This window comes from Colias eurytheme, chromosome 12, assembly GCF_061535395.1.
Source record: "Colias eurytheme isolate Ceu_HAF_F1 chromosome 12, ilColEury1 Martin Lab GWU primary, whole genome shotgun sequence".
Taxonomy (NCBI): domain Eukaryota; kingdom Metazoa; phylum Arthropoda; class Insecta; order Lepidoptera; family Pieridae; genus Colias; species Colias eurytheme.
Window position 1 is genome coordinate 2,703,034 of NC_142991.1, and position 25,279 is coordinate 2,728,312.

Consider the following 25,279-nt stretch of genomic DNA (forward strand, 5'->3'; position numbering starts at 1 on the left):
GAATTATCTTGCAGTCGGAAAAAGACTACACAACAATAGCAGGTTTTATAATGTTTAATGTTAACTCAAACATTTTTCTTTGATTCTACAAGACGTCTTATAAGATTTTTTTAATCGCTACAAGATAGATTTTTTCGCCTTGGTCAAAAATAGCGTATACTTACGTACATTGTAGGTAGGTATTTCTTTTTTATTCATAGAAGAAGTAGATCAGTTTCTTGCATTCTGATTATTGTGAAATATTAGATTAATCTTCACTTAATAACTTGAACTAATTTAATCGTAAGCCTGCTAATATATTGCACTATTTTCTTGGCTCAAAAGTTGAAAAGAAGTTCAATGAACCAGAGAAGACATAAAACCTATCAATTATCATCAAGACCACCTATTTAGCAGTATTCATTGCCACAGACCACCTGTATAATTTCTTCTTTTTCCCAAGAGTGGCTTCTTAGCAAACATAAAAATATCTACAAAAAATTCCAAAATCAATCTTCATTTTAATTGTAACGATCCGATGATGGTAGGTAAACCACCTAAACTGCAAGCGCTAATTAAATAAAACGTAAATCGTGATACAAACAAATTGCTCTAGTCCTTTAGCTAACTGCGGGTTACCGATTCGCCACACTAGAGATACGCAATTAAATTCTAAAATAAATTGACGATATTATCGCTAATAATTCAAGTCCGCTTGTTAAAGCGTAACTCGTAAGGGTACGTGTAGGTATGAGCGTAGCGATTACTAATAGAATTGCGATGTAATAATTCAAACAATTTAATTCTAATTCTAATCGTTTGTACACGTAACCGTTTTGTAAGTATACGATACAGGCTAGATGAATATAAAAGGAGCCTTGCTTTCTCCAACATTATCAACATTTCGCAAGTTGAATTAAACTTAAAAATCAATATTTAATTATTTATAATTTTTATTTTAATCTCATGATTACGATTTCTTCTTCTGGAAGACATTCATTATTTTATATTTTTGGAACATCAGCAGATTAAAGCAGTCACTTCTGAAAGTAATCGTATATACTTATTTAGAGAAAGTTATTTTTATGCCTGATATATGACTCTAAAATCTTAGAAAACGAAAACGCTAAAAAAACTGTGTTTATACTTTATATTTAAATCCAACGATTGAGCTTAATTATCTGAGTAGTAAATACTTAAATGAAAACACTATTCATTCACAATTCGGTGAGAAACAATAATTCCACAGTCTCCCAGTCGCTGTCAAAATATCCATTCTAAGCGATAAATTAGCCAAGAACATAAAGTCATTACTTGCTAAATATATTCATTTAATTAATTCTATAGGACGGTCACTTGTTGCGTCAAAACCAAAGGTCGCTCAATAATGAACAATCATCAAATTACATTCAAAGGTATTGATTGTAAATACTGGAATATTATAGGACTTTAGATAACTCATGGTTTGCAATCGGTACATTATTATAATCTCTTCAATAAGTTTAAAGCTAATCTTGTATTTATGGCGGATGAACTTTGCCGTTATCCTGACCAATAAAATAATACGCGGATATAACAAAGGCAAAGTAAATATAATATTATCTCATTATAGAATTGATCTATGGCGTTCAATAGATAACAAACTTCCTTCTTTAAGCAACCTTGTTTTAGTGTTATTTTTTCAGACCAAAGAAGATTTTTTTACGATATCACATCAAGATAAGGAAAGCATAATAGCAGCATTTGTACGAAATAAATGTTTGAGTAAAGGTATAATTTATTTCTAATGCACTTTAATTTAACCAATAAAATAATCTGTATTTTTGTAACTTTGTTAGTTTTTATAAAAGTTAATATTTTAGAAACACGTTTCAACAATATACAATTCATAATACTATGCTATTCAACTAACAATCAATAAGTATTGACGTAATTATGTGAAGCCACGTTCCCATATAAACAAGAGTTGCCAAGTTTTTCCAGCATTGGTTTTAAATTATTAGAAAGAAAAGTTTAAAAGAATATTTCAATTGAAAATTGAACAATTAAATTAAGAAATTTACAGCTAAGTTTCTGACCTTTGGCCGAACAAATATGGCAATACTTTTTGTTTTTAAAGTCACGTTGCTATATTGTACAATTTTTCATTTTCCTCTGTTCCCATTTGAGCGTTCAATCTAAAGTTCGATTTTCTTTATTATTTTAGATTATTGTAGATACATATTATATATCTACAGAGGATTCTATCCTTAATTATAATTCAAGGAAAATATAATTTAAGGATTGAACATAATTTTATTAAGTAAACATTCACTTCAAACAACGATTGATTTATGCCGGGAAGAATGAACAAAAAAATAAGTAAATCATATAAGTAATTTATGTAATATAGATAGATTATAGATAATAATGTATAGATATTTCTTCATACCTTCGACATTAACAAATGTTTGATATTAAACGCACTGCCGTGTCTCGTAGACTTCCTTCTTCAACGGAAGTCACGTGTATCAAAATAATAAATCTCACAACTGCTTGCTTGCTTCATAGTTTCTAAATAAATCTATTAAATTCAATCGAGGACGAGACATATTTCTTTTGTCTATGCCGCTAATAGCATAAATATATTTTTAGTAATTCTTTGATGATCAATTTACCGCGATTAAAGCTTCTTCCAATCATTAGTCATTGTCCATTGTTAATACTTATTTTTCAGATTTTTATTACAAATTCCTGTATTATTGATTAGCAACCATTGCCTATAGATAATTCTTGTTTAATTTTTATTGTATTTTCTTCATTAAAATAAACATAGTTTACTTTTGAATAAGTAGCGGTACTTTTTGTACCATCCGTTTAAAAGTCATAATGTAGTGTAGTATCTGTAAAATTATGCAACAATAATTAATAATCTTAACAACTTACTCATTAATTTAAAAAACAATCTCATTACTTCAAAACGAGCGTTGACAATATCCTAACTATAGTTAGAATGTTTGTAACAAAAATTCATTGCACACACAAACCGTTTATTCCAACGGGCATTTGCAACGGCTATCCTTTCTCATAATTAACTATAATTCCATAGAGAACATTAAGTTTATTGCCCAGTGCGGCCATTGTCTTAGGTCCGCAGTAGTAGGTTGTTCCGCAGATCTGATAACGTACCGTTACGATGCACGTATGGCTCTGTCCATACAACGCATTGTTGGCTAGGGAAGCCGCGAATTGATTGCGAGCGAAGCGAACACATTCGCGAGAATTTCGTGTAGGTACTTGAAAATGTAAGAAATAGGTTACGATACACGCATGGCTCTGTCCATACAATGCATTGTTGGCTTGGGAAGCCGCGAATTGATTGCGAGCGAAGCGAATTGATTGCGAGCGAAGCGAACGCGTTCGCGAATCTATGTAGTAAATTTGTAATTAAGTAATTCTATTGAAATAGAGTGGGGTAGTTCGTGGAAAGGAATCTTAGGCAAATTAAGTTAAGCTGTTAGTAAAAGCTCAAGTTAAAGCTCATAGTCCGGGATACATCGCCCATTTTTGCAAGTGATTACTATCAAGCTAATTTTTCGTGAGTAGCTTTATTTTGATGAGATGCCCAATAATTTCATGTACAAAACTCTCGATTGTGGTAGCTACCAGAGGTAACAAGGATGAAATATTTTGATTTGATGGTTCTCAAATATTAATTACTAACTGAATGTTTTTTTTTTGTTCAATCTCAAGATAATTATCTAAATTATTCGAAAAAATATTTGTCCTACAAAATCTATGGTTTGATCAAAGAGTCCCCCTTTCCAATGTGTATCGATAACGAAGTCATCATAAATGATTACTAACCAGCTGATTTTTTTATTTTCACTTATTTAATACTTATATAATTCAACAGACATATTGTCCTACAAATTGCGTAATAAATATTTGAGAACCGTCAAATCAAAAATTTTTATCCTTGTTACCTCTGTAAGCTACCACAATCGAGAGTTTCGTACATGAAATTATTGGGCATCTCATCAAAATAAAGCTACTCACGAAAAATTAGCTTGATAGTAATCACTTGCAAAAATGAGCGATGTATCCCGGACTATCAGTGTTGAGACTAAATTTTAATTTGTTTTGATTTTCGTTGCGTTCAAGTATTCTTTAAAAATTTTTTTAACATAATAATAAGAAATGGTATATTTTGAATGTCAGGTTCAAATATTATTTAAGTATAAATTATTTATCATTTAAAAGCTAAGGTACTCTGGAGATAAAACAACATTCGGAAAAGAAGAGAATTATTTTTTCTTTAAAAGCTGTTGAACCCTAATAAGAAATATCTGAGTAAATAAACGACCTCCTTATCGACCGAATGTTATTATTAATTATGCATAATATCTACATGTAAAAAATAAAAATAACTTTGAAATTAATTTACCGTTGATCAACATTTACCCTTAATTAATAGCTTCAAGTAGGTATCAATATATCAACTTCGATACATTGTACACATATTCGTAACAAGAACAATGATGGACGTCGTTTATTGTGTACTAGATTTCCGCCCGCGGCTTCGCCCGCGTTTGCAAAGGAAAACCCGCATAGTTCCCATTCCCGTGGCATTTCCGGGATAAAAACAATCCTATGTGTTAATCCAAGTTACCCTCTATATGTGTGCTAAATTTCATTGTAATCGGTTCAGTAGTTTTTACGTGAAAGAGTAACAAACATCCATACATCCATACATCCTTACAAACTTTCGCCTTTATAATATACTAGATTTCCGCCCGCGGCTTCGCCCGCGTTTTCAAAGGAAATCCAGCATAGTTCCCGTTCCCGTGGGATTTCCGGGATAAAACCTATCCTATGTGTTAATCCAAGTTACCCCCTATATGTGTGCTAAATTTCATTGTAATCGGTTCAGTATTTTTACGTGAAAGAGTAACAAACATCCATACATCCATACATCTATACATCTATACATCCATACATCCATACATCCATACAAACTTTCGCCTTTATAATAGTATTAAGATATTAGATAATTAGATATTAGGATAGAATATTAGATGCATTGGCCATAAATTGTCTTTATACCGATAATAATAAGCGTTTAAAGCAAATGCTTAATTCATAGCCGCGTAAAGTTATACGCATCGACTGTTCACTAATGATGCGAGGGCCTATCACTCATCACGAATATTTTCACGTTACACGGACCATTGTTTTAACGTCCATCTTAACAACTCTGCAGCTCATATACGCAATAAACACGACAAAACGACGGAACAAACTCGCAAGGCAAGGACAAGCTAATATTAAATTCATAACATTTATTATGACCCTAAAGGGTTGATGTCGTTTCATGCAATTTTTATTTACCGCAGATAAGCTTTAAATGTTAATGTGATCTACGTATCGTGATAAAATTACCAGTTCCCGGTGCGTAACACGAATTATTATCTATACTAATATTATAAAGCTGAAGAGTTTGTTTGTTTGTTTGAACGCGCTAATCTCAGGAACTACAGGTCCGATTTGAAAAATTCTTTCGGTTGAAATTGATATTTTTGGTTTTAAGGCATTCAAATGCTATTAATAAATTTATTAGAGGCGGGACTCGAACCCGCATTCTATCGCGCCATTCCGGGGCGGATACCTGACCAACTCAGTCACTCGTGACCCGCCAGAGCAATCGAATTCATTCTATTCTTTCGGTGTTAGATGCCCATTTATCGAGGATGGCTATAGACTATATACCTATCACTACGCTAAGACGGAGCGGAGCAACGCAGGTAAAACCGTGGGGCAAATCTAGTTGTTGATAACATTCTGCAGTACCGTAAAATATAGTATGAGATAATATTGTCATTTCAAATGTGCTACTAACTTTTACATGGAAACATAAAACGGAAATGAAATAAACATTTTATGTAATGTACTACTTTTTTGAATTAAATTGAACATTGCATTTATGACTCTGATATTGAAACGGCATACACAATTTAAGCAATAAGTTTTTGTCTTGAAACACTTAATACATTTTACAATAAAAACCACAATTTCAGATGCTATAAACTATGCAATTTTTGCTAACTTTTATTTTAAATCGTATAAAAGCGTCCATGAAAATCTTTTTATTGCGTTAAAAAAGCTTTTAACTTATAATCATATCTACCTTTTAGTAAATAACATGTAGGTTTTTGCCCAGAACGGTAAAAAATATGGAATCTAAAAAGTAACACATATTTTGTACTGTGTTCCTATTCTTCACATTAATGTTTTACACTAGGCATATTTGAAATTACCTTTACTTTCTTATCAATTTAATCCAGTTACTGAATCGGTGCTAAAAACCGCATCGTTCTACTTACTGCTATAAAAAATAAATCATGATGCGTTTATAGTTAATCAGACAGGCTTTTGATTATGTTAAATTTATTACTGCCATTAAAGCTGAGATAAAGTAATTTGTCCACTAAGTGCTGTCTTGTTTATTTGGTACTTATAGTGAAGCATGTGTACATACATTTTGGTATACCTACGTTTTTATATAGTACGTAGGGACAAACATACATTACTGTAATGCTTATTCACAGTTATTAAAATATAATAGGTGGGAAAGGCTCAAACAATAAAAAAGTAAATAAATTTTTGCATAGTGAAAGTAAAAAAAATCAGGAAGGATCTATCCATCGCGAATATCATGCAATCATGCAGAAATCAGAATATTCGTTACGATTACAACAATATAGGTAACCTATTTGTTTAATAATATTGGCGTCGAAATATTTTCAATATTTATATAAATTTATAATATTTTCAATATGCTTCATTAAAAATTCAGAAGCTCCGGATTTCGACATTTATTTTCAGCATACCATTGACTACTTCATTGGCTACCAATTAGAAACTGGCAGGTTGATTGTTGTTAATTTTTATTAAATATTTATTAATAATATCTATTGATATCGGATGAAAATTTAAGAGCTTTGTTCTCGATCGAACATTGTAAGTATCTTTGCGACTATTTTCAGTTGTCAACCTTTTTACAGAGTATGTATTTTTAGAACTATCTCTCGTTTTTTATGTTCAACTTTCACAATTTGGCACATAAGCGCAAAGTATCCAACGATGTGACTGTTGGCAACAAACATTGATAATTAAATAAAAAAATATATACATGCCATTGCAATTAAGCGTAAATGCGGGGTAAAAATACCGTCAGACCGTCATCAAGTGACCAATTATAGAGACGGTAACGTACTCCATTATGCCTACATACGTTTAGTGCATTTAAAATTTAATCATAATTTTTCGCGTTGTTAGCAATGATTATTATTATGCGGTATTACCGGCTAGCCTAATTGGATGTATAATTGATAAAACACCAATTTAAATTGTTATTTTGTTATCATTTTAAAAACATAAGTTTTTAAAATGATAACAAAATAAAAAAAGATAAAGAATATAAAGATAAAGATAAAAATAAAAGATTAATTTATTATCTATAAAGATTAGTCCTGCTAAGGTTTTTATTCCGAAAGAAAATTTATTACTGATTTTTTACCAAACAGTCACATTTCGATTTGATCAATATAAGCTCAACCGTTATATTGTGCGTTGTATGCATAGTTGTATGGCTTTCTTTGCAATTACATATACGAAAAAATAATATTTGAGTTATATTTAACTTTTGAATGATGCACAATAACTACATCGACAATCTAAAAATTTTAAAGGAAATTTTCTATGTAATTAATAAACAAGAATTAAGAAGAATTGAAGAGTAATTAAATATTGGTAGCCAGATCTGCGAAAATTCCATATCCATAAATTGAATAATTATTAATCTTAGATTATAACTATATTGTTTAACAGATTATTATCTGCCATGTCATCTATATTCATAGCACTGCATAAGGTAGCACACCAAAGGTATAATTATTTACTTAATAAAATGATTTATATTTCGCAATGTCTGTTGTCAAACACAGTTCACCTTTCACACCCACACGACTCAAGCTTGAGAGCTATCAAAGTTCAGTTTAATTTCGTGTCAGATTTGATGCAAATAGACAGGCCTTGGACCTTTTGCAACACTATTTATGATAAGAAATGAGCACGGATGGAATGAGTTGTCTATGTAGTAAATAATAGTTAACCCACGGTGTGAAAACATAGAAGTTAGGATGTCGAAAACGCGTCTTATAAGGCGATACAATTGATGTATAATAATTATGAATAGGTAAGTGTGTCTCTACAACCGTGATATAGATCGTTCGTAGAAGGGTTAAAAATAGAGTATCATGAGGTGTCGGATATGATAAACACAATACATTCTTTTTTTATCCTTTAATTAATTCTGTCATCGGAATTTACGAACAGTGGTTGGAGAACTATAGAAACTTAAAGCATTTAACAACTTAGAGCATTTAAAATTAAAACTTATCTATACATAGGTATAATACCTAAATCTGTAGAAGGGTCAATTCTGTACATTGAAAATATTGAAAAAATAAATAGCAGGGGGTGTTACTGGATCGATACCAAACCCAAATATGTGATTAAAAAAATTTTTGTCTGTCTGTCTGTCTGTCTGTATGTGAAGACATCACGTGAAAACTAACGGTTCGATTTCGATTAAACTTGGTATAATTATACCTTATTATCCTGGGCGTAAAATAGGATACTTTTTATTCTGGAAAAATACGTAGAAAAAAAAATTAAACTTAATTTTTCAGTTTTATCCATAGACGTTGTTCTGTAGAACCGCGAACATACGTTGCGTATTATTATAGGCCTAGCCGTATTTGGGGCCAATAGATATAAGATGTAATTGTCAGAGTTACCTACTCAAAATGGAGAAATAAACCATCCACGCGAAGACCGACATCCGCGCAGACGGAGTCGCGGGCGGAAGCTAGTCTAAAATATATTTGTGACTAATTGGTCTATATTCTTATATTTAATATTTATATATACGAATAATACGCTTGACTGTTCGAAATTTACAAGATAATACTTGGTAGTTTAGCAGGCAATATACCCGCATACCTCTAACATTGTTCTGTTCCAAACTAAACCACAGATAGGTAAACGAAACAAGGGCATCACTTGACCGAAGAAGGTCCGTGGAAGCAAGCCAATCATATCCGATGATAGATCACGATTGCCACACTACAGCGACATAATGGTTCATTTAATGTGACGTGTATCCGATTGTACCCCGATTAACCTTTGCCGTCGCCTCAGGCCATAACCTTATTCTATCTATGAGATTATAAATTGAATATCTTAGCCCGAGGTTGTGCTTGGCAAATCAAACCGAGATTTGCTTCCAACCTCGTCACCTTATTACGTTTTATATTAGATTTCATAATTGTGTTATTGTTTTTGTAGCTTAATAATTGTGTAAATGATGCCAAGGTTCTGTATTGTAAGCTTACTTTTCTAATAATTTGGTTTTATTGCGATAGATGGCTATAACGTTATGGATTTCGTATTCGTATTTATCTAAAGTTAGAAAACTAATGAGGTATCGATACAAAACTTAAGATGTCACCAGCATCGGTATAATATAGGTAATGGTTACCAGAGTATATTTTTACAAGGTAACAAATACTTTTGACATTTTAGATAGAAATTTGTAATTTTCGATAAGAGCTTTACTAGACACCAATTAATCATTGTAATAAGCTCAGGGCACTTATAATTCATAATTTCCATTAGCACCTTGTCAATACGTAGGTACCTACAGTTCGCAAAAGAGTAAAAAATATAATTCATGTTTGCCAATGTCACGCAAAAATGAGTTATTAACCGCCAATGTTGTCAGAATAAAAAAGCAATGACATTTCGCCAATCTTCCTGTCAATGTATATGACAGGTCATGAATAATTCTATCAGGGGTTACCACCCGTAAATAGTAATAATATTTTTAATGACGAACTGATAAAAAGTCAATGCACGAGCAATGAAAATGCATCTTGTGCCATCTGATTAAATAAGAGAAACCCATAATTGGAAATTCATGTTTTTGGCGCTTTCATTATTTATAATAAACATATTTCTGAATAAGTTCTTAATGGCTTACCTACATACTCCATACCTTATAGTCGAATACTAGATGCAAAATTCATTCAATGTTAGTTACGTAAAATTTTGACACCAAAAAAAAAGAAATGTGAAACATTAAAACCTAAATAGAAAGGCTTATATAACAATAAAATTTCAATTTAATTCCTTAAAACACGGTAAATTATTCGAAAATCCAACGAGGCAAAAACTGTAATATAATGGAAATGCCCTACATATACTCAACTATAAAATATGAATTGCAAACTGATGCAAAAGGTCAATTGATACAATAAATAACGGTATTTAGTATTAATCGAGATAATTTTGCGATAAAATCATTGCTTAGGGCCAGTATTCACGGGTCATGTATTTCGTGGTGTATTGAGAATTAAAATAATATTAACGTGTATCTTCTTACTTAAAATATATCCACAGATCATTTTGAGTAGTGGCTATACTTATGTAGATAAGATGAAGAAGATGTAGAATATGTGCATGCTGTATTTGCTGATAATATTTTAATTTAATTTCAGGCCTTCTTAAATGCAAATCTAAATCATAGTGGAGGATCTACAACTCATTTGAAACAAAAAAATTAATTATTTTCAATATCAATTCATACAAAAATAACAAAGAACATTGAACAGTATACCAATGTTATTTATACTAATACCTATTATAAAGGTGAAGAGTTTGTTTGTTTGAACGCGCTAATCTCAGGAACTAATGGGCCGATTTAAAAAATTCTTTCGATGTTAGAAAGCTCATTTATCGAGGAAGGTTATATAGGCTATATATCATCACGCTACGACCAACAGGAGTGGAGCCACGGGGGTGAAACCGCGCGGAGCAGCTAGTCATAAATATACGGTAAATAATTCTGTAATTTATTTTCATAATATTAAGTGTGTTCCAGACTTTAAGCCCGTATAAATTAACCATTGAATATTATGCTATTATCTAAATTAAATCTAAGGATATTGTTTTTAATGTAGATGTTGTGAAGGATTTAAATACATAAGTGGGCTTAACATCGGCTTGTTTACATAATTATATGTTTATATTTTATGAATTGAATAGCTGTATTATTATAATCAATTAAAATATATTACACTTTGTTTGGATATTTATGCAACTATCTCTAGGACTATTTTTTTTTATTCTATATGTTTGGTTGTTAAAGTCTATTCGTCAAGAATTAATTTTCATAATCTATGACTCTCGAGTTTGGAAAATAACGAATTTTGGTTTCTTATATTGCACAAGTTAATTAATAATTGTGAAGTTGAAAATAACACCAAATGTTTAGTAAGTATTGCTATTACGCTAGAAAAGCCTCTGGCAAAAGCTCAAAAATACAAGTGTTAATCTTGAATTTATCATATACATACTTTTACAAATAGAAGAAGAATTTGTATTATGTATCTATTTATACAAGCATGCATTCATTATTATCATTAAAAATTAATTGGTTACAGATAGTATCTCTGTAACTACCTATAACCAGTAATGGGGATCATTTATTTTGATAAATGTGTCTAATACAATTATCTTCCTTTATCTTTCTATATATCCAGGTATATTTTTTTATTAATTTTACACTTGAACTTGCTTAAACAAAAATCGTTTGAAATTCCAGCCAACATCTAAACTAAAGTTTAATATTTTCCTACTGCTCTTTCAAGGATCACAAATATCAATAGAAATTGTTCAAGTTCTATAGAATATCTAAAACTAAACATTTACGGAAAGTCAATAGCTGGAAAACTCTTAACAAATGATACCCATGTATCATGCCACCCCGCTCATTACAGAGACATTATTCTTCCCACTTATATTGAATTAAAATATTGTATAGGCATTGCTTATTATTCAAATGTTGTTTTATCTCTGGTTAAATGAATCGTTTATTTTCACGCATTTATCTTTGTGTGTGTAATCATTAATCTCATAATACGAATTATCTTCTTATTAATTTAATCGTAGTGTCGCTATTAATATTGTAAATGACTACTGTTAACTGTTCTTAATTGACCTGTAAAGGAGTGAAATTGATTCGCTGATATCTTTATTTATTTCTTAATATTATATGTAGAGTCGGGCTATTGTCGGTAGCTCGAAACGGAATATATAATCTAAATAAATTTATTATATTGAAGAATAGAAATATGACGCATCATCTTATTATTTGGTATCTGAGGTCCAAACTTGATAGGTTCATTGGATGGTTTGAAAAAATTCAGTCTTGTAAGTTGAATAATCATCGTTATTAAATATAGGTAATATACATCCTGGGAATTGAAAAATTTTTACTTTGTATTTGGGATCTGCATGAGTTAATATTTTTAATTCATCTTTGTGACTATACATAACAATCTGACAATGCAAACATGCTGAAATGTGTACCTGTTCTAAGATGAAATCGCTTGTGGTATAAATATAATGTAGTTTTGCCATATCTTCATGTAACTTGTTTGAAAAAGACATTGCTAATGTTTACCAACTTGTGAGTTTTATACATAACTTTATTCAAAATCTCTGTTTCCCTGAACCTAATAGGTACTTTAAATCTTTAATGGCATCGTCATCATAATTAATATTAATATGTATATGCAACCTTCTAGCTGCCATTCAATTCTAAAAAGTTCTTATTGACAAAAATTTCAAATAAACCTCTCCAACTCCTAATAACTAACATAAGAAATAATCAAAGAGGACATCTCTACGTTTAAATTCAAACTCGTTAACGCTTGGCCGACTTCATTGCGTCCATTTAAATGTAATTTAGTATCTCATATCAATATTTCAATCCCATTAATTCTATCAATATATTGTTGAAAGGTCAAACATGAAATTTAATTTCTATTGCAACAGCAGTAGAAATTAAATTTCGTCATAAAAATTGTTTCTATACTCCTTAAATATATTATTCTTATCTTTCTTCTATCATCTATTTTTTTATGTTATTCAGATCCTATAAACTAGCAACACACACCGGCTCCGCCCGGATAGACCATATGAGAACAAAAAACGTTAACGTATGCGTTACGAAGGTAAAAATATAATAAAAATATAGCTTTCACTTGATGAATTGTTTTCTATATCAGCACTGAAGTTCCGAAGCTTATTTGTTTACAAACAAACAAGAACTTTCCTATTCATAATACTAATTTAGACTATAGATATAGATGTACAAAAATATGAGTGGTATAATAAAAAAATATTGTCTTATTGATTCTAGGGGATAAATAATGAAAACTATTTTTTTTTAATTCCCTCACCGTTAAAACCTGTATTTTAATAACATTGCGTTTTTTATGTGCGAGTTAAGTCACACGCACTTGCATTTAATAAGCACACCTAGTTAGATACATTTCCTGTAATAAAATAAATAATAATTATGCATCTACCAAACTGTTTATTAAAAAACAGTAAATATTTTATTATTCTAATAAAGAATTAAAATCATACAAATCCGCTATAACTGCGCCACCAGTTCATTTATACTATAATTAAGCAAATATCTCATGAATTATTACTATTTACTACCTATCCTTGTAACTAACAATCTCTAAAATTAATGTCCCAGTGATTGTATTTTAACAGGCAATTTCAGTTAATATTACTTCTGGTAACACGACGCATTTGTAAATGTCCGGTATTGCCAACGCTATAAAATTATAAGGTATATTTATTAATTTTATATTTTCATGAGAGATTCCTTTAACATTTATTTTATTCTATATCGGCATTGCCCTCTTTCAGTATTTCTAATTTTCTAGTAGACATTTAATAAAAACTTAGAAAAACTTAGGTAATTTAGTAAAACAGTAGCAGTTTATACTGACGTGTAGGAAGTTTTAAAATAGATAATAAATTTTTCCATCTTTATATTTATTACAAACAAAATAAAAATCATTCTTCTCCAAAAAATATATAATTAATGGATCTCATTTCCAAACGGAAAACAACATAATTATCAATATTAAAATGTACCTAATATGTTTACAAGGGCCACAGGAAAGGTGGCCATTTACTTAAGTCAAAAATGTATGATTAAATTTTAATGCAGCGGGAAGTCACCCACACAAAACCTTAATTGAGCCATTACGCATTTTTGAAATAAATTATTATACGTGACTCTACTCCGATGTAACAATAGGCCTGTAGATCAACATTATCTTAATGATCTGTATTTTATTTTTATATTACAAAAGATTTTGAGGTTATGAAAGTACTAATAGGGAAAAGCTCGTAGGTACTGTGACAGTATGGTATTAAATTCTTATCTATGATTGTGACGGTCTACTTGTACATCTTACGGTAATTTTACAACCCTATCTAAATATCAAATGTATTAAGCTGCCCAAGTAACCACAACCCAAACTTGATAGTCGCTGGTCGTCCTTATCTGTATAGGACACATATACAGAAAAACTTTCAACTTTTATAAAATAACGAAGGTCTGGCCGTCGTGGACTCTTCATATATATTGCAAGCATTTTTTTATGAGAATTTTAACTTTTCTTTTTCTTTTATGGCTAAGAGCATCTATTATTTGCCAATATCAAATACATATCACTCTTATTTTCTTGATCTATATTCATGTGTCTGTTATTTATTGTTATAAATGCTAAGGTCAAACTAGCTATCGAATTCATCACACTAATAAGCCGTCAATGTGTGCATCCTTTCCAAATTGAATTGTTATGTTTTATCTGTTCTATTTAGGGCTGATTTTTCAATCCTTGGTTAAAACTTATTCGTCGAATAATGTATAAATTTTAAAAACGTATTAAATTATAATTATTATTATTATCTAATTGTCCGTATTTGACAGTTTACGTGACATTTTAATATTAATGTGTAATGCTTTATTGGACGGATAAGTTTTATCCAAGCATTGAAAAATCGGCCCTTACATAATATTAAAGTCAAACTTCACTTTTTATTTGAAGTTTTAAAAATAAACAAAACACCATTAAAAATCTTTAATACTTTGGGTAATTTATATATAGCAGCAGATTATTATTAAATATTTTTAGTACAGCTCATAAACATAATATAAAGATGAAGGTTTGCCTCCATGAAAATAATCTCACGTACGACAATTTCCTTTTATATAAAGGTTATGCGTAGGTGAAACTAAAATATGAATAATAATTTTAATCAGTAATAAATTATCGTTTATTGTTTGAAGTTTTTATTGCGTTTACATGCCTTTAAGCCTTAAATCATAACTTAATGATCTAAGCTTTTAGCTTGATATGATAATATTTGGCATACTAACACACAAGTGAAACTACAAAGTCGCTTTCTCTGTCCCTAAGTCCCTATGTATGCTTAAATCTTTAAAACTACGCAACGGATTTTGATGCGGTTTCTTTTTAATAGATAGAGTGATTCAAGAGGAAGGTTTTAGTATATAAATAATTTATTATGTTTTACACAAAGCGGGCGAAGCCGCGGGCGGAAAGCTAGTTATTTATAAAAGAAATCGTTAGTGTAGCAAGAATGAAAAAAGTTCAAAAATGAAACATGTACCTAATATTTATTATTTACCATATAGTTAGATATAATTAATAAAAAATAATGTATTGCCTCACAACACGTACATAGACATATATGTAATTGTAAAAAAGCTCTACTCAAAGCTCAAAGTTTTTCCAAAACTTTCTTCAAATGTTACATGTGTTTGATATTATTGTTTATTAATTAAAATTTTATGTATTAAAAAGACATCACAGGGTGGTCCCAGTGCGTATATCCTTTTATCTCTTTAAAACATTTATCGATATCCATCACATCACTATTGCACAAGACTCAAGGTTTTCGGAAATAGTGTTGTCGTTAATCAGTCCTCGGTAATGCAATATCTAATCATAATAAAGTAATACCTATTTTGAACTTAACTATTATTGCTTAGAAACAAAGGCATTTCTTCACTAAAAAGGGTAGCAATAAGTAATTACTTAGTTAACACATATTTCAACTTCACATTCATAAAGTATTTTGCGAAAGGACTTAAATAAATACGCTGTAATTTACGACGGTCTTTTGTGCTGAAATTAGTGGTGATATAAAAGCATATATCATTAATTCCTTCGTCATAAATTCGATATTTTTAAATACATTATAAAGTTTACAGGTTAAAAAAAATCTTAACTTACGAAATTTGAAATTGCACATAAAACTTCTTAATACTGGATTACCTAATTATAAGCCTGGCTACACACAAACGGTTCTACTACTCCTCATATAGTAGGTACCACAGATAACATAAATATGATATCACATAACTACTAAAGTTCAATAAAGAAGCGTCGAGGCAATTGGCTAGTATATTGTTATGGAATTACTGCTTCATAGCAATAATTTCGTCTCCTGGGGTTTGTAACATTCTAATACAACTAACAACACCCTGTTTCCCTTAGAGGTTGGACGAAGACGCTAATGTAATGATAATTAGTATTTACATAAACAATATAGTTAGATGTTAGTATTAGTATTAGTCAAAATGGGGGTTTATGACCAAGTATCTAATTCAGGGGGAACATAATATACTGATGATGAATGACCACAACGGACGCAGTTTCGGACGCAGGTATTATGACCTTTCATAAAAGTATGAATGAGTAAGTAATTTCATATAACCAGACAACCATCAGATATATAAATCAAAATAAAACCATTAAACATTGAATGCAGCATTATCATATTCATTTTGTAAACATAACGCACGTGGGCTTTTAATAAAATATTTCGAGCACACTTACTGTCAAGTGTCAACACAAGTCTATTAACTGTACGAAGAACGAACACTAAACTCGCTTAAAGATTTCCTCTCTGCCTTTCTATTTGATATGTCAATTGTGTGTAGCTGGACCGCAAATAGATAATAGACCGGGAGATACTGACACAAAATTTCGAGTCATTTGTAACAGGATGGCGGTTCTACAGGGTTCTTAGTACGCAATGACAAAAAGAAAAATGATGGTGTGAACGCTGGTACCGGCGGCTTAGTCGCGTGGGCGTTAGTCGAACTCGTCGGAAAATAGCGAAAGTCAAACGATTTGTAACAGTATGGCACTTATTTTTCCTGGAAGTTTGAGGATCAAAGATTATAAATACAAAATTTCAAAGATCTAGTTGTTGGAAATCTTCACTTATATAAATTAATACTAAATTAATTTTTCAAGTATGACAGCACTTTTTCCCCCTACTAGAAGTATGGCAAATATAATAATGGTCACATTTTATCAAATACTCTCCAAAAATCCAAATGCAATACTGGTACAAAAAGTTTGGCGAATTAAATTTTTTTTGCAGATTTTCGGCGGTATGGCGACCATTTGGAATCGTCCGAAAAGTATGGCATGGCGATTTTCGTAAATGGCTGCACGACGATGGTTACCTGTGCAAAAGTTAGCCTGGTACAAATGGTTGAATAATTGTTTTATTTAAATCAACATATTCGCGTCGGTATGGCGGGCTGTAAGTCACACCGGAAAAGTATGGCATGACACTACCGCCTACTTCTTTTTTATGGGCTATCGGTAAATACTAAAATTTTTGTGTTACAAATCGTTTGACTTTCGCTATTTTTCCGACGAGTTCGGCTAACGCCCACGAGACTAAACCACCGATACCAGCGATCACACCATCATTTTTCTTTTTATCATTGCGTACTAAGACCCCTGTAGAACCGCCATCCTGTTACAAATGACTCGAAATTTTGTGTCAGTATCTCCCGGTCTATAAACCCCATTAAATTATCGTATTTAATAAAAAAAACTTCAACCTTATGCTAATGGAATTAAGAACTCTGGTAACAAATTCGACTAGAGCTAATGCCCGTGACGCGTGAAACGCTTCGTTCATTAAGCAGATAAACGAACAAACGTACACTGTTCTTACAAAGAATAACCGCATTATCCTATATTATACACAGTAATCTCGACTCTATTTCCTTTCTATAATCGACTATAATTGGTTATATGATTATAATGTAATGGATCGTTTCCTAAGAACGGATGGACACGCAACAATGTTAGTCCATGTTTGTTTACAGCACACTTTTATTATATTGGCTTTAGAAAGTTTACGTGTTTCAATTGTTTAGTTGAAAGCGATATACAAACATACGTATGTTTGACTCAGATGTTTTGAATTGTTAAGTGATAAGTGAATAAGCTCGGTGCAAAGATGTATGTTATAATTGACCTTAATACATCTCAAAGTTTCAACACAAACACACACCTACTACAGCTTTCGATACATGCGAGAAAAAACATCAATGAAAATCGCATCATCATATTACGTATTGAGATAGTAAATAGTAGAACTTGTATTTCTTCTTTTCTCTAGTGGCAACTCCAGAGTTAAAACTTAGGGGATTTTTTTCTTACTCTTTGAATGAACCCGGGACCCGATTACTAATTATATTTTACCAACAAACTAGGTACACAATTGGACACACAACCGTGACTAATTGTTGCGAAATCTTTACACCTTGTAACTTTGTATAAAACAAACGCATACAAAAAACTCTTAACTAGGAAATAACAATAGGCATAAAATATTATGCGCACAATCTTTCAACCGTGTTAACGAACGAGTACGCATATTATATTATAACGGACTGTCAGAAGACGAAGAAATATGGTCAATTTAAGACATAGCGGTAAACATTATTTGCGGCTACCTCAAATTACTAACACTATACGCGTTCACAGCTGAATGTTTAGTTAGCGGCTTAGCGTTACCTGCCCTAGGGCTACCAGATGCCTGACTTTCTGCTACAATTGAAATGTTTTGTGCACCTGTCGGCATTTATTCGCCTTTAAATTTAGAAAGTATTCTCACTTTTATAAAAAGGGCAGAATAATAAATACCATCATCAGCCAATATACGTTCCCACTGCAGGGATACGGGCTTCATAAGAGGGTATAGGAACTATAATTAATATAGTGGCCAAGTGCGGACAACATGCTGTTGAACCTTCGATTCTTCGACATGTCGATTTCCTCACGATATTTTCCTTCACTGTTTCCATACTATTTCGATGACAGGGTAGAAAAACATTACCCAATCAATTATCGGTTTTAAAATTACACATTAAAAAATTTAAACCTAAAAAGTGTATAAAGAGAGAATTTTTTTAATATTAAAATGAGATGAAAATGAGTATTTTTATAGTCCAAATGCGACTTGCTATGACGTTTCATATTCTTAATATTAATAGTATTTTCGCTGACGAAAATTGTTTTTTTTTTACATCTGGCAACCCTGGTTACGCGTAAGTATTAACGAAATGAGCCTCTTGAAGTGAAATGAAAATCGTGTTCAATGTGGTTAGTTAATAGCTGTGTTTTACCTGAAAATAAAACACATATTAAATACTTACCTATATTTGAAGCTTACTTCATTGAGAAGGTACCTAGCTTTTTCCGCCTATTTTTCCCTCTCTTTCCGTTGTATATATGCTATCTCTCTCGCACACCTCTCCACCAGGTGGCGGGGCGCACGATAATGTCGGGCGCTGGATGTTTTTCATTGAGTCGAAATCCACAACAGGTGGACGTTAAGTGTAAGCTTCAAATATAGGTAAGTATTTAATATGTGTTTTATTTTCAGGTAAAACACAGCTATTAAACACTTGACCGTAATTTGAAGCTTACTTCATTGAGACCTGTTTGTTACCCACCTGGTGTACAATATATGGACGCCAATGTGAATTTGAATACATAAGTAATTACTTATTTCTTTATTTGAAAGAGTAAGGTGTGCAGATAGTATACCTACCAATAAATCACACAAATTTTTATATTATATAATATATTAACAATCCCAGATGAAAAGTTAATCAAATAAGAACCAAAAAGTTAATCATAATGATTAAAAGTATTAGAACTTATGAGATTGGTTCAAGCGTACCTTAGTTAACCTTTTGGGCTTGAAAAGTTAAAGTTACTACAATTTTCACTATCTTTAGCGTAAATCTGCGAAAGCGCCAGTAACGACTTTCAATTACGCATTTAGATGTTACTTACAAAATGAAGCAACAGCTGATCCCGACGAGGCAAAAATACCTCAAACTCAAACCTTTATTTATTCAATTAGAACTCTGTAGAAGCACAATTGAATCATCTTTACATAGAATTACCACCTGTCTCAACTCACACAGTTTTAACCCAACCTGCTACAAGCGGACAAGAAGAGAACTTGGTCCTTACTTTTGGGGTCAGAAATAAATTTAAAAGGTCACCCCTTGAATAAGGCAATAAAATATCAAAACAGGTAAACGGTTTTAATTATAATACAGATTTTTAACATCAAACCAAACCGTGCGGTATCTATTAATGTTTAGAGCCAACGCCACCGATCATAATCTAAACATGGCTAGTACTTTCAGTACAATGCATGAATTATTTATTTAAGACTGATAGGTCATAAACTCTGTACTGGAAACAAATATACTGAACTTAACTCTTAAGAGACTAAAATGATAAGGAGCTTATCTGTGTCCCAAAACTGCAATTACTACAGCCAAGTACGTTACTTTTAATCAATTCGGTTTTAAGATATAATTATGATTTACATAAGAACTTATATACCGAAAGCCTCGGGACTACATAACGTGACTTATCTTCTTATATATAAAAATGAATCGCAAAATGTGTTGGTAAGCGCATAACTCGAGAACGGCTGAACCGATTTCGATAATTCTTTTATTATATTCCTTGAAGTACGAGGATGGTTTTTATGTAGAGAAAACGTAAGTACCACGAGCGAAGCCGGGGCGGACCGCTAGTTTATAATAATAGTGTTTGTGCACAACACTAGGCAGTCAACAGCTATATGAACGTCAGATAGGAAAAGAGCCAAATTTATCCAGTCAGTAACAAAGGATTTTAACTATAGTTACTTTATTCTAATTCAACCAACTACTACTAGCTACTCCGTATGTCTTTTGGATAGACGGAGGCAAATAGGATTTTTATTCCAACTATATCATTTGATATTTTGAAAATGTACTCCACATTTTCATACCGTCAGAGTCATTTTGCAGATTATAGTGGTGCAGCACTGAACACTGTCTATTAGGTGGCTGATGCTGCTGACCGGGCCTTCAGTTCCGCTTTCCAGAATACCTTCACCCTTCTAGGTGTTACTACTACTGAAATAGCGGTACTCTATCGCGTCGTTCAGGTCTCTAACTGACTAGGATTTCTCATATTATCGTAACAACCCTCGCTCGTTCTAACGAGGATAAATTATCGCCAAGGAATTCTGCTGCAGGATAATGGCAAGAGAGATTATAAGCTTAACTATGCAATATTATGTTAAGGAATATGGTGGGTTTTGAATACTATCGTCGTCTGAAAGTATCTCCTTTCGATTAACTGCATTAAGGATGCAGATCTGATCCCATCTTTGTTCCGTAGGAATGCTGCGACAGTCTAAACGTTACACTGAACAAAGAAAATTGCCCTGAATATAGTCGGTTGTTCCAACATCCGTAATATGGCTAGCCTAAGGTTAGTTATCCCTTGATTGTAACTGCTACCAATGGAGGCATTGCTCTTGTGTTGTCCACAGTTGTGCGAGTGCAAAAATGAAGAACTGAGCTCGTGGGGAGCTATGTCGAATGAATCTGTGTTAAGATTATGACAGTATAGGACAGTTAGCTGTGGATGCGAAGACAGGACATTACTTTATTCATCCGTAAACACGCGAGGCAGCCACGGACAGCGATATAGCAAGAACTAAACTAGCAAAGTTTAGTTCGCTTACCAGACTTTGTCATGTTTTAAATGCAGTATATCCTCTGAATAGCATTGCATTTATGACTATTGATAAACTTAATTCACCCGTAAACACGAGAAGCAGGCACGGATAGCGATATAGCAAGAACTAAACCAGCAAAGTTTAGTTCGCTTACCAGACTTATATTTCAAAAGCCGTATAGCCTGTACATTTCATTTATTGCCCCCCCCCCCCCCTCAAAGCAAAGAAATGAGAAGTCATTTGGCAGAGCTTTCTCGTTAAGGGTAGGGGTTCCAAGTAATATCTAATAATAAGAGGCTTTTGTTTGGAAAGATTGACTTTCCGTTATTTATCCTCTATCCTATGTAACTCAACAGTCAGTATTCTCAGCATTCGTTGAGTACTTAAACGTTTTACGTTAATAGTTGTATATAACTTTATTATACAATATAATAATCCTGGTGGGATGACAAAAAACTTGTCTAACAAACGATTATCCTAATCCCTCAGCGATTTATTGTTTGAGCCCCGAAGAAAAATCTCATGGGTGCAATAATGAGGTCAAATGGGTTGAAAAACGAGTCAAATAAATTGCCTACAAGACCGGGCAACTAAAATAGGCCTATGAGAGGTCAACTATACGTAATCAATCGTCATTTGTTACATTCAATCGCTTTGCGATTAAAAAATCTCTTCCGATGTTTGTATATGTAAATTGGTCGGCTAGTGCCATTTAATTACGATACCAAACATACCGTTGACACAAGGCTTGGTGACAATCCTCGAAACCACCGCCACAAATCATCTGCGAGATGATATTTGATCCGACTCGCCTTCCTTTGTTGTGATTAGGCTTTGCATTGGTAAATACAATTTGTTCAATTCCAATTTCCATAATTGGTAAACCAATGGTGGTTTCCTGATTCCTGAAGCGTAAACTTTTAGGATACGAAGTATCAATTTCATGCGCCCATTATTTGACGTATCTAACCTTTATTGTATTTATTAGGTCATTTACTATACTGCCCACTGTGAAGTAGATTTCAAAACCTTTTTCTACCTACCTTAGAAGAGTGAAGATCCGATACGGTCATATCCAAAACTTCTTTCGTGGGTCCTCGTTGACAAAAGCAAATATCTATGATCATTTTAATGATCAATCCTTTGTATATTTGCACCAATCGCCATTAAAGCACCGCGAGGGCTGATATATATTTGCACCATTTCCCCGTGGGGACGGTTGTTATCAAAGCCCCGCGAAGGCTGATATATATTTGCACCATGTCTCCGTGAGGTACTGTTGTAATCAAAGCCCCGCGAGGGCTGATATATATTTGCACCATTTCTCCATGAGGGACGGTTGTAATCAAAGCCCCGCGAGGGCTGATATATATTCGCACCATCTTTTCCGTGAGGGACGATTGTAATCAAAGCCCCGCGAGGGCCGATATATATTTGCACCATTTCCCTGCGAGCGACAGCTGCGCGAGGGATGTTTGTAACTAGAAATAAGTAGGGCCTGCCAAAAAATGCTTAAGAGACACCCTGCGAGGGTGAATTTGACCTGGCTAACCCCTGCGAGGAGTAGTGGCCACATTTATGTATTCTGCTTCGAGCAAGAATACACCTTAGTGCTTATATAAAAATAGCAGTAAATAATCATTTAAATAATATAGCAATTAACAAGGTCCTTTAACTTATTTTCCAATGTTAGCGACATTTAATAAATTCATAATTCAAATCAATTCACTAAATTTTAAAATGAACTTCGATTCATATTTATTTTTGTTCATGCAATCGATGTAACATTTAGTTGCTTTATATCCGTTAACATTCCTTACGAACGCAACCATACCGTCGTAGGACGTTATATTTAATTGCACAAAATAATCTCCACTCACCCGCAATTTTTTACTTTTTGTCAAGGTGTACAAGTTTATAATATTATTCTAAAACGTTAGAAGTGAATTGTAAATCCTTTGAAATAAGTGTATCTAAATCTAATTTATATTAAGATATCTCGATAATTATTATACGATAACCCTTTCAGCACAAGTTCAGTAAACCAAAGAATTTAATTGTAAAATTTTGGTACTTACTCGTTTTAACAAAAAAGTTGCATCATTTGAACATAGGAAACGTAATTTTCAATCAAATTAGCCGTGTGTAATATGTCTATTTTCACATAAAAACGGATCAGAATAATACTCATAAAAGGACACGTATAGACTACGGATAGTTTTGAATGTGTGGAACATTCATGGTACGTATCTACTATACATGAGCGAATTCATTATTCAGTTGAGCGGTAACTCCCGTACGATTTATAAAATAAAATCACAACATGTTCTGACATGTCGTGACTTCTTGGAGCTGACTCATCTCGTTCGATAATTTTTAGTAATAAACTATGATAGGAATTCCGAACCGTTCCTAGCGATAACGACAATGTAATAAAGTCGTAGCAATGGATTGTATGCCTGTAAAGCTTTGAGTTGGCTCATATCCATACTAAGTATTAATTGTAATTTTTCCACGAAAAATTCACTTGTACCCTTGTAATAAAAACACATTATTAAAAATGAAATAAAATATTAAAAATATCTATATACAAGAGAGGGTATTTGATATATCTAGTAATATCAAATAATCACAAAAGTAATATTAACGATTCGAGTAAAGCCGAACGGTAACACCGTTAAAATAGCTTTACTCACAGTATTAAAAATTCAAATATTAATTAGTACATATTGCATAATGAAATATTTCAAAAGAAAAGTTACTATTTCAAGTAAAATGTAACGGTTGTATCGTTAATTTTAAATATCTTTATTCATGCTATTAAGTATTTAAGCACATTGAAAAAATAAACTATTGCTGAAGGATTCATTAAAAACCTCAGCATTTTAAATAAAGTCCAACGATTATACCGTTGACTTTAAAGATTTTTACTCATTTTTAAGTAAAATATTATTAGAATAGATGTAAAAATAACTCACTGTACCGATCCGACGGGATACACTTTTTAACACTTTTAGCACTTGCTTTAAGCAATACTTAATACTTAATAGCACCAAGGTTGTAGTCTTGTAGACAACCTTCTCGCGGCGGAAGCTAGACGCCAATGAAAAACATCCAGCGCCCGACATTATCGTGCGCCCCGCCACCTGGTGGAGAGGTGTGCGAGAGAGATAGCATATATACAACGGAAAGAGAGGGAAAAATAGGCGGAAAAAGCTAGGTACCTTCTCAATGAAGTAAGCTTCAAATTACGGTCAAGTGTTTAATACTCAATATACATAACACTTAGAAGTAAATAAAGGTGTTGTTGAGGCGTGTGATGTTACGACTTTTAACGTAACTTAATGACTTGGAATGACCGAACTAGAGAAAGTTTTCAATAAAACTTTTATTAATAAAATTTCTTTTTTTTTTGTATAATATTTGAATAATGTTAAAAAAT

The 25,279-nt window shown here is 32.2% G+C and overlaps 1 protein-coding gene across 1 annotated transcript in view; it reads right to left on the reverse strand.

The window, feature by feature from the left end:
• Window positions 1-24,915, reverse strand: part of LOC149903833 (uncharacterized) — a 196,154-nt gene extending 171,239 nt beyond the window's left edge. The window contains exon 1 of the transcript XR_016457363.1: window positions 24,816-24,915. The gene's annotated coding sequence lies outside the window, so the exon portion shown is untranslated. The remainder of the gene's footprint in view (window positions 1-24,815) is intronic.
• Window positions 24,916-25,279: the final 364 nt, after the last annotated feature.